Source organism: Bos mutus, chromosome 5 (genome assembly GCF_027580195.1).
Source record: "Bos mutus isolate GX-2022 chromosome 5, NWIPB_WYAK_1.1, whole genome shotgun sequence".
In the NCBI taxonomy this organism is placed as follows: Eukaryota; Metazoa; Chordata; class Mammalia; order Artiodactyla; family Bovidae; genus Bos; species Bos mutus.
This window is the reverse complement of record NC_091621.1, coordinates 12660916-12673321: the sequence shown is the minus strand read 5'-3', so window position 1 is coordinate 12673321 and position 12406 is coordinate 12660916.

Genomic DNA, 12406 nt, shown 5'->3' with positions numbered 1-12406 from the left:
TGAAGGGAATATTCTGTGATTTTTAAAATGCTGTACAAAATAAATGTGAGGAAATCTTGACTAACTTTTCTGCCTAATTTCCTCTGGGAGTTTCCCAACTTCTTCCCTATGTTTTTGTGTTGAATATGAACTCTCATCAATCAGCTCTATGTTAATTTTTTTTTTCTCATTGTGCTGTAAGTCTGAGACCCCTTAAGGAGAACATTTATGGAAACATGGAAAACATATTGTTTCCTTTACACATGGAACAATGCAAATGTTTTTCCTTTGTTACTATTCAAAATATTAGCATTCTGTTGTCTCTACCTATCTTGTCAGATGTGACTTCCAACAGCTCTTGGAGAATAAGGAAAACAGAATACCCTTATCTCCAAATATCTGGTTGCTTACTAATTAATGAATAAAATATATGGAGTTTTTCTGAAACCAAATGTTTCCCTAATTTAAACTCTGTATCAGAAAGTTGATTATGGAGACTCTATATAATCTGTATTATTCTGCTGCAGTGAGGGGATTGTTAGGGAAAAATGCATACTTTTCCTTCTATTAATTACCAAATGGCTGAACTGTTAAATACTGCCGGCATTTAGGTGGTGTAAAGTAGTCTCTAATATTTTCCAACAAATTTTCACTAACTTTTCACAACAGTGCTCCTAGAAATAGTGTTTTCACTTAGTGAATTAAATGGAAATGTAAGTAGCATTTATCCCATCTTGGATCTTAAATGTTGAGAAGAGAATTTATATATTCCACTGTGTGTTTTCTAGTCAGCCAGTTGCATGATCAAATTTTTAAGATATTGGTTTTGAATATAGCAATACTTTCCTCTCACACAAGAGAAATTTTGTTTCTCTCCAACTCTCAAGAAAGTAAAGTTCTGTGGAATACATCCACGAGGAATCTGTTTATGGCACTAAATACCCAGGATCTAAAGGTGGTTTCTGAAGTTGTTTGTAGTTTTGTATTTTTTTGTCCTATTAGAAATACTTCGTGATACTGCCAAGCATGGCCAACTTGCAGCTGTTAGAAATCTCAATTCCACATGAGCTTTCACTCTGAACCAGAATTTACTTTCTAATCTCAAATCGGCCAACTGAGATAAGACAAAAACTTTTAATTAGAATTTTAATATGTAATCCAAGCCATTTATAGATTATGCACAGAGGTGATCTTCTATATATTTAAATAACTGTGTGGAGAAGTTAGATAATATTTAATTTGGTGGGGAGACTATTTTTAACTTTGCTGGAGTCTGGTTACCTGCGATGTTCCCGGAGAGTCACTCAGAAGTTCTATCAGCATGAGGTTTATTGTGTGAATGAGTAACTGAATGTGTCTGTAGCAAGTCCTGGGGGTAAATTATAAAAATTGGACTATTCTGTAATATAATGAAGATATTCTGTTTTCCTTTCACGTTTCTTCTGGGAAGCCTAATTTCGCATCTCCGTGTTCAAGTTATGTGGATGAAAAGAGAGAGAGAGACGCAGCCGTGTACCAGGGGAATTAGCCTACCCCTTGCTACCGTTAATGAGTGGTGCCCCTCACCTCATGGGTTTATTCCTCAAAAACCCAGCACATGAAACAGTTTTTTTCCCTTTCCTTTCAAGAAACAGTTGGCACTTTATGTTGGACTTCTGCTTGACATGAATTATTTGGCAAATTGGGGACTGAAGTGTGAATTATAAACTTAGGGCTGTGTAATAGGCTTCAGGGGTGTTCCAGGGACAAAGTCATCCTAGCAGAGTTCTCACAAAGAACTTTATTGAGAAAAAAAAGTGATCTTTTCCCTCACTCATAAAAGAACAACAACAAAAATGTATAGCTGGCTGAAATACTGATTTCCGTTTATACACACACACACTTTGCAGGAGTGCATCCTCGGGTTTTTATTTCCATGTGCACATGACTCTCATTAATGTTGATAACCCTCTGCACATGCTTCCAGAAAATAATGGACCCCGACTGTGAGAACTGTCAATATTCAAACATAGTAAGAGCTGAATATTTAAAATCTGTTTGGCACACCAAGCTTGGTTTTTTGAAGACAACAGAAGTTGGACAGAAAGATCAAAAGAGAAAAAAAAAAACCACCATAAAAGATAATGACATCTGGATGGGGCCTGGGTAATGCTCTAATTAAATGTACTTACACCTAAGTCTTATCACATGCTCAGGAGCAGAGCTTGGATGCCCCTTTTAAACTGGTGCATTAGAAGCAGTCGTGGGAGCCTTGCCTGCTAGCTGTCACCTCCTCTGTGATCCAGTTCTGTTCTATATGTGTACCTATAATCTATCTTTCTTTCACTGAATGGCCTTCTGCTATTTTGCTATTAAGACAGTCATGATAAATTGGATTATCCCTTAAGCTTACAAAGATATGTGTGTTCTTTAAAATGGGTTTGAAAAATGTCTGTTTCTTCCACCTAGCAAAAGCAGGCTACAGGATTCTCTTGTTTTGTTGCTGTCTCATAGGTGAAGATGAGTTTAGTAAGAGACCTTGCATACTTTTCCTCCCTGTTCAGGTAACGTCTTGACATCCTTTCCTATCTGAGCATAATAGAAGCTCTCCCTGAAGACCATACAAGAGGTAGACTTCCAGAAGTCACCACATCAGGCAATTTTAACTTCGAAAAGAGTTCTGTGTTAATTGCACAGAGTTCTAGGTAAACTGGCCTAACTTGAACTGGTTTCAAAATGCTGCCATTTAGGCTGTGAGACAGTATGAAAGGAGGGAACTGCATTTGTTACGTCTTGTTTTTTGTTTTTTGTTTTTTTTCCTTTTTTTTAAATAGTCTTGAAACATCATGATGCAATCTCTTATTTGGTTCTTAAAAAAAATAAAACAACACTAGGTATTTAGAAGAAGCTCCTGGGCAGCATGTAAATATGTATAGCATATCTCATTACTATTAATAGCCATGCATGCTTTAACCTTCCCCTACAGCTTTGAGTATTTCCCCCCTGGCTTTGTAAAGTGATGCTTGAGTGTGGGTCTTACAAAGGAATTTCATAGCCATTTTATAGACTCAGCAGCACACTTACTATATCAGAATACGCACACTGTTTCTTGCGTAAATGTGAACAATTAATAACATTAGTGTTCTTTATGGAAAAAAGTCCAAAGTGCTTGTGGATTAAGGCTTTGGGGGTGCATAAGTCTATCTCTTATTTTAACTCAGTGAGAAGCTACTTTTTCTTTTGTTTTTCTATTACCTGCCTTTTAATAGTGCTAAACAATCAAATGCAAGGAATTTTGCCTTCTTTCACTTTGCAGAATAAAATTATTCAGTTGATACAGAAGATAAAGGTTAGAAACCCACTGTCATCTAGAAGGTCCAGGAATTTAGAGAATCAGAGGTACTCCCTGGGTCTCAGGATCCATCAGGGGAAACAGAGCCCAAGTTATTTTTCTCTGAGCTTCCTTAATTTTATTTTACTGCCTTGGGCATGATTAGGACAATGGTGAGGCTTTGAGGAGGGAAGATGTTTGGGGGGTGCTTGAAATATCTAATGGGGTCTTCAAATGTCTAGTCCTTCTGGAGACCAGAAAGACTCCAACCCCTAGGAAAACAGAGGTCTCCTGAGCAGTTTTTGTGCGGAAGGAATTTCGTGCGCCACACCCCTCTGCAAAACGTTGGGACCCCTTTGGCTCAGGTAACCCCCTTCATATTCTAGGCTGCTTTCCAGAGCCACAATTGCTCCCCTCCTTTTAAGACTGGCTGTTCTGTTCATCTTGGGTGCCAAGATTTTTCTTTTACTCGCTAAGCCTTCCCCATATAATCTAATGCTTCATTTCTTCCCAGAAAAAATAAGATAGTTGCTTCAAATTCAGCATTTCAATAATAGTAGTAAAAAGTCCTTCTTTGTAAAAGGTACAGGGTCAGTTCCTGCCACAGAGCTCATCTGCATCATCTCCGTTTCTCTCTTGTGGATGAGGAGAAGACCTTTGCATTTGACCAAAAAGCACTAGTAAATAAGGAGTTAAAATGAAGGCAGGCTCACTGGTTTGCTGAGATCTGTCAGAGTCTGACTGGCTGGCTACATATCTGTCTCTGGAACAATAGGTACCTGTATTCTGCACGGACTGCTGGGCAGCGCTGACACTCTGGAGAAGGTCTGCCTCTGCACTTTCCTGGTGAGAATCCCCAATGACAGTTCCACTTTTCAGTGGAGGAGAAAAAAATATCTGTCTGCTCTCCTGATGAAGGGCAGAGCTTTGATCATTTTTATTCAGGCTTGTCTTGGCCGGAGGTTTCAGGTTCTTAGTCTCAAGTCAGCAGTCTCTCTCTCTCTCTCTCTCTCTCACACACACACACACACACACACAAGCACACACATCCACTCCCTCCCTCTCTCTTACTCTCTCTCTCATTTCCCCTCATAGGTTCTATGCAGGCAGATGAGTACCACAGCTGTAACTGAGGCACACGGCAATAAACACAGTGGAGCCAATTTCTACGATGGCGAGAGAGGGGGCATCAGAGTTGACAACAATGACAAGGACCCAAGGACCGTCCTTCTGACAAGTTTCAGGTAAGAAAATATTTATGCCCCGATTCTTGTATTTTGCATCCTTGTGGCTGAGAGAGACATTGAGCTAGAAAGCAGGAGTCTCGATAGGGAAATATTTGTCTGAGAGTATCATCTGCTGTCACTTGCCTGCAAACCTGTGTTCTCAGAGCTTTGTTAGTAGAATCATCGGAGGTGAGGTGTGAGCGGGGCTGGGCAGAAGGGTGAGTTGCTTTTTAATGTCTGTCTGGTGACATTTATCGTGCTGTTTAAATTCATATCTGGAAAAAATGCTGTTTGATGATAGTTAGCAATGTTTTGGGTAACATAGAACATATGGCCGCGTAGAATTCAAGGATGCTCTCTCATTCTTAATTTGTAATTATTTTTACACTCAACTGTACTGAGGTCAGAGAGTTTTAAAAATTAATGAGATTCCCTGTGGAGTTCAAATAGTAATGCCTACGTGAGCTGTTACAGAAAGATAGGATTATGCGGATATATTTTTATCATAGATTTAACTCTCTTTTTTGAATGTACTCCATTTGAAATATTTGAATTGTACAGTAGTTTATGGAAGCTTAAGTATTTAGAGATTTTTGTCCTTAATTTTTTTGTTGTTGTTAATAACCTGGAGAAATTTTGTCAAAATTAGACTGTGGAAGATGAATATTTTCTGTGGAGTTATTGCTAAAACTTAACAGATATCATTGCTATGACAATGGAGAATACCTTATACTTTCGAGGAAATGACAAATAAGGAATGAGACAGATGCTAAGAAAATCTGCAAATTGCTTTCACCTTAAGTAATAGAGAAAAATTCAGGAGATGGGGTAAAAACTGCTGGCATGAACAAAGAAGCGGGTGTATACAGAGATGAGAATTCTTTGTCACAAAAATGAATCCAGGGCATGGATTTAGGAGGTTAAGTGATTTCTACATTCTTGGTGCCCCACAAAATGGGTGAGTCCAGGCATTTAAAAACGTACCGAAAACTTTCATTTCCCACAATTTAAAAACATTGTTTGTGTTCCTGATACAACACATTGTTTAAAAGAGGGGAATTGGAAAGCAGTCTGAGTATACAGTAATCGGGGCTAAAGATGCTTTTTATCCTGAGTTCCCCATTTACAAGACCCATTCTGAGCTTCCTGTGATATATTGTTATGTAAATACTGTGCAGCCAGGGAAAGCAGTACTATGGAGATTCAATTTACTTTGAAAGTTGTTCATTATAGCAGGGATGAATGTTATTTATTTGATGTGATTCAAAGGCTGGAAATGACTTTTTCATTGTGGCGCCTTTTGTAATGGGTGCAGGGTGATCTAATCTTTTTAATTTTGGCTTTCACACCAGTGGAGATGAAAAGAGATCTGAACTCATTTATCGGTTGCTAGGTCCTTCTAGAGACCCAAGTCCTGTTCTTGGTTGCTATGGCCAGTCTGACCTCAATCTCTGTGGTTTTGGGGACTTAAGCAGTCTTTTTTTTTTTTTTTTAAATTGAGGAGCATGTACCTTGATTTATGTCCAAAATTGTGGCTGAACGTCTTTGTCTGCAAGTGATAAATGGTGGCGAACCATTCATCAGTTCTTACAAGTAAACACTGCTGTCCCACTAAAAATATGTTTTGTTCTGAGTTAATGGTATGGAACAAGGCAGCCTCCACACTCAGCTATCTTTTATTGTGGAGGGGCCTCGGAAACTTGGAGCAAAGTGGAGGAAATTGGCATTCATTTTCTTGTCTGTTAGCATTTCATTCCTGATTCGGATGATGCGGCTGTAGGTGGACGGAGGATGAGAGGGTAAACCTTCCAATTCTTTCCTTTCTCTTTAGTTGGGGCTCCTTATGAAACAGGCCTTCTTCGGATGCCAGGATTCTGCTGGGGCACTAAGAAGTCAGGAGTAGTTTCTACGATGGGGTTGGCCTCCGCTTGGCAACTGCCACGAAGAGCTGAGGCATAGACGGGCGGGTGTGCTGCGACTGGGTTGCCTTCAGTTTCATGCCGACTCTTTGAGGGAAAGTTGTATCCATTATTGGTGGCTCCTAGGAACGTTCTGCCTCCATGCTTACTTAATGGTCCCCGGACGTCCTTGCATTCTAGAACCTTGTTAAAAGGAGCCTTGGTGATTAAAGAGGCTGTGGAGTATACAGCTCGTGCTTAGCAGATGAGCCTGCGTGCATTTCCCCGTTTCCTTAAAAACTGATTAATTGATGCTGCGGGGAGCACACAGTCTGCTAATAAGATGATGATAACAAAAAGGTATCAGGAAAGGCATTTATGGCTTATAACTGCCATCTGATTCCTTCCAAGAGAGATTGCGGCTTTGTAGTGTAGTTTTCTCTTTTAATAGTGATATGCTAATGGTTTTTATTCTAAATTGGCCAACACTGAGTATCTCCAGGAAAAATGGGTTCCATAAGAAGTGGCATCCTCCTGGAACTGAAAGGTAAAAATTAAACATTTTTTAAAGTGCAATTTTCAAACCGTTTCCGTGTACTTCTTACCAGTAACATTAGAAAACTGCTTTCTAAATGAGTGTTTAAAATTTAAACCCTTGGTCTAAACATAAAAGGTTTAAAGAAGAAACTATCTTAGGGAATTTTATTGTTAGTCATTTGCTAAAGATTGCCTAGGTTTTATTAACAAAAAACAACCAGACAATTTGTATGTTTACTTTCAGCCTTGAGAATAAGTAGATTTTTATATTTTAGAGAAAATGGTCATTTTGAGGATCAATTAAAATAATCTTTATCTGTTTTATGTAAACTTTGTTTTTAGAGCTGGTTAGAGAAAACAGGATTTGGTGATATAGATGGTCTCTTCCAGCTTAAAAATTCTTCAAAATGTGTTAGTTTTCTGAAAATACACACAAGGATGCATTAATTAGTGTAATTGAACTAATTCAACTAATGTTTAGCTCTTTAGTTGAACAGCAGTTAAAAGTTCTATGTTCTGTTGAACAGGCAATAATTTTGGTGGATGTAATTTAAGAAAAATTGATTTTTGAAGATATTTTTACTTAACTGCTACTTTAGCACTTTAATAAGAGTGAGGTTTTGCAAAGCTTAATTGTGGCTTCTTAACTTGGGTTTCTTACTTAGGTCTTCTTGAAGGTAATGCATTGTATGAGTGGTTAATTTCACGAGGAATATTGAATTCCAGGTATCGGAAGGCACATATTTCCCAGGATGTGGTATGTATGTATGTGTGTATATGGACATATTTTAATATAAAATGTCTTATAAATTTCACATTGTGTTTTGCTTTACTGTTATTTCAAAAGATTTAAGTGAATGTCGAATAGCGCTCAATTTCCTGAAATGATTAAATTCAGTCTCTGAAGAATCTGGGGAACAGGCCTGTAATGACATTTTGATGACTTTCATTTTAAGGTGTAATAGAAATTGAGTAAAATATTTTAATAGCTATTGTCTAATATCTCATTCCAAATACAATGTTTTTATTGCTCATTCTAGCTTACAATTTTCTGGTGATAATAATGTTGGCTGCTGATTGTTTCTTACATAGAAATCATTTTATCCTTATGTAGAAGTATTTTAGAAATGTCTTCATGAATTTATCTCAGCTGAAGCAATTGTACTGAACTCTTGAGACAAAATAGTATTTCCTGATTCCTCCCATTTTAATTTGGTACTTCCTTACAATATTTAGGTGTATCTTAAAGGAACATATTAAATATTACATATGATAGTTTGTGGTTTAAAGAAGAAAAAACAGTCATTCATATAAGTCAGGGAAGGCTGAGGAAAGAGAAGGAATAAATATTGTTACTGGCCATTATCACAAAATTAATTTGATTTTTCTTCCAGATATCATGTATTTTTAAAAAATTTTAAACGTGCTAACAAATAAAAAATATGTGTAAAATACGCAGTTATTATATCTCTTTACCGAATAGGTAAGTGTAAATATATAAACTTATATGATTGCACCTAATGTTACCAGAAAAATCTTTGCACCTCAATTCTTTCAGGAGATGTAGACACAAGTTAAGTTAAGCATATGGCTTTTAAAGAAATCTTTTGAGAACTGGAGTTGTGACACATTAGATCAATTTTCATGTTAAGTCAAAATGAAATCCTTAAATCAGTTTTTCTGTGTATGTTACACAAAGCCATTAGCTTTCAAATTGCATTGTTCTAAATGCTAATTAGAAAAAATTTATGTAATTTAACTCGACTGTAGTGAATATTTAAAGTCAGAATATAATATTATTGCTGAATTAACATGCCATAAGTACATTTTTTAAAGTAAAATTATGCTCTAGTATCAGATTATTATCCTCTTCTAATGTGTTTATTGAATTTTCCCAAGTTTGGTTTCTTCTTGTAATTAATATTCCTTTCAACACACCAGTGTTGCAGGGTTATAGGTTCCTCTTAGTTGCTTTCTGCCTCCTATAGCTTTGGTTTTTGTCTTTTTGGTATAACATTATTCTGTCACCTAGAAAGTTGTATTGACTTTGAAGGTATTTGTCTGAACTATTTGTCTGAGTTTGGGGTTAAAAAAAAAAAAGAAAAAAAAAGAAAACCCCAAACTTGTTTTATTAGAAATTGTGTATAAAGTGCTGAAAGAGTTGAGATGGCCTTGGGATGTTGTTCAAGGGGTTGATTTTAGGATATAGGATTTTCCCAGTAGTGGCAAGTTACTTGTATAATTCAATAAAATCTTTCCTTCAGCTACATGAGTTTATTTTCCACAAAATAGTTTGCCAGGTGACAAGCTGTAAATGACTCTGACCATCAGCAGGGAAATTCCTTATAGAGAAAGAACGGGAAGGGAGGGGCCTTTTAGACAGCTAACGGGCTTGCCCCAACTTACTCTCCAAGCATGGTGACAAGGGCACATGGGAAGGTTTTATCTACTGATTAATCACCTCCAAGATCCAACAGCAGATTTTAATTTGCACAGCCAACAGTCAAATACTTTTGTTTAAATGATACCAGCATGATTAGAGAAAATAAAAGTTTTTCTAAAAAGCTGAATTGTATACTCTAGCACTCACTAATAATTAACTGAAACATTTAAAACTTATTCAGATTTTAAAATTTGAAAATTGTAATTTGCTTAATGGTGTTTATAATTTTTTAATTAAAAAAAATGGCCTATATAGACTCATAATGGCCCCAAGTCCTTCTAAAGGCTTTGGACTTTATGATCCTACACCATATAGTAAACAGAACCTTTTTCCATTTTTAGTTATGTCTCTAAGCCATTATTTGTATTCTTAATGTTGTTTGGCATTATTTAATCACAATGATTCATAAATCCTTGAATTTCTTGCATTTTTCTGACAATTGAGTTTACAGTCCAAAAGTAAAGACTCAAATATACCATAAGGCTAGGAGTGTCCTTAGAGAAAGGAAGACAAGGTGGCTTACCATGGTCAGGAACATATGGTGTAGAGTTAACTATCACAATCTTAAGGGTTTAAACATAATTTACTACAGACATCTTTAAAAATATTGGATTTTTAGGAAATGCTTGAAGACAAATTCAGTTTGCTAGAAGTTTGAAACATAGGTATCTAGTAAATTATAGCACTATCTTTCCATAAGGATTTAGAAAATATTCATTCATTCATTCCACCAACACTGATTCAGGGCCTACCCTGTATCTTTGTAGCTCTTAATTTAATATTCTCCAATGATTCAATATTCATTATTTGCCTGATTTTGCAGATGATAGCAAGCTCACCAATTATTCATACATCATCGATCAATCACGTCACAATCCATATCATTTTGGAACTTGTATTTCTCTTGCCTCTTCTTTAGATGGCTTAAAGTAAATTCTAGGCATATATACCAGTTTAGAAGAATATATTGGCAAAACAGTCACAGTGAGTTTTAATAAGCTGTCTTATTGATATTCAGGCCCACGATGCAGCAAACAAGTTGGATTTATCGCTTTTTATGCTTTCTTCCAATGCCTCTGATTCTATTTTAAGGGACCTCTACTTCTAATTATTAGTGGCTAACGTTTCTTTTCCGTTTGCCAGTCAATTTCCTAAGCTCTTTATCTTTGTTCTTTCAATTACATTATGAGAAAGGTGGCATCGTTGACCCTCCTTGCAGATGAGGAAAATGAGGCTTTAAGAAGTAACTGCCTGGGGGTCAGCAAGCTAGTAAGCAGCCAAGATGACTTAAACCCCAGGTCTTTCAGGCTCTATTCATTCCTCTAGTCACTAAGCAAATATTACTGAGCATTTATGATGGCCTTGGCTGCTCAATATGTTTAGAAAAAAGAAGCGTCTCTAAGAGGCAAACCTCTGCCCTTACGCAGATACGCACAAGCACTTTGACACTTTCATTATGTTATTTTCCTTTGCATCTATGGATTCCCCAGAACCCATAGGATAACATTTTAAAATTTCAAAACTTCTTCAGAAATCTCACCATTTGACTTCAGTCTTTTTTTTTCTTTTTCGATTGTGTTATTGTCTATTTGTAGCCAGGCATTTTCTACACTGGAAGGTTGATCTGCTCATTGCCCCCACAAAGTTTGCCTTGCATTTTCTCTGATGAGTCCTGCACCTGAAACACTTTCTGCTGCTTTCTCATTGCCTCCCATCCTTCAGTGTCTGGGTCAAAGCCAACGGTTGCTATGAAGCCTGTCTTAGAAATGAACTCCTAAGATTCTTTTATCTGTGCTGATCATTTGACATGTGGCATTTGTAATAAGTAAAGTGGCTTGTGGCTGGGTAACATCTCACATATTTCCTGTGTCCCAGTCACTTCGCTGTTTATAGATGTGCCCAACTGACATGTTGGCAAAGAGTTCAGAGAATCCTCAGTAAAATCAGAAAGTAGAAAAGCTAAGAGTGGAAAGTTTGGCAGCAGGGGCCCCACTGCCCATTACAGTGCCTGGCATAGATCATACAGCTAATACACACTTGAGGTGGGGATATAAGGAAGAGAGACCAAAGAGGGGGAGATGGACAACAGACAGAAAGTTCACAGAGAAAAACAAAATAATATTTCCAAATTTACAGCCCAGGGCATTCAAAGAACTTTAAATATTTAATAAGGGTTGGGGAGCCTGTTAAGGGTTATATAGCTACACACAATAAGCTTTACTTTCATGTATTTTTGCTTCTTCTGAGAATAAACTGTCACTTGTATCAATATATATCCATGAGATACATACTGAACTTTCTGATGTTCCTAAGAGAAAATACAATTGTGTCCTGTTTGTACATGTTTTCATCACTATTAAGGCCCACAATACAGAAGTTGCTGGCCCTGCCTTTTTTTCCCCACCCCTCCCCATCAGAAAACAGCCAGTCTCTTAACCAACATAAAGCTATATTAGTTAGGATTTTTTTTTTTTTTAGTAAAATTCAAATTCAGCATTCAAACTCCTCGCACAAATCTCTTATATCAACGAGCAGCTCTTCTGGTTAATCTTACTTATGTTTTTACTCAGTTGTATTAAAAAATGTAGCCTTGAACTCTCAAGGGAAATATTTATGTCTTTATTTTTACAGATTCTCAAACTCAACTGCTGAAGTTAGGAAGTGTACTTCATAGGAAAATACAGGTGGATATTTCTTAAAGCAACTACTATATCTGACCTCTGCCATGGAGCTGTTTTACTGACTATAAGAGTCATGACTTGTGTACATAGATATGAATATAGGGCTTACTTCAAGAAGGTATTATTCATACCTGATACATACATAACATGTACTAATTTTCTTGGGTGAAGCAAGTTGGAAAGGTTGCACCCTGAACCACTGAACATGATGGCCGATGTGCACCCTCTAATTTATATGGAGGTCCTCTGCTGAAGCATCCCCATTCTTTGGGCATCCCTGCAAGCTAATTGAGATAAGTGAGGATGCAGCTTGGGCCATGAGGCTTTATCCT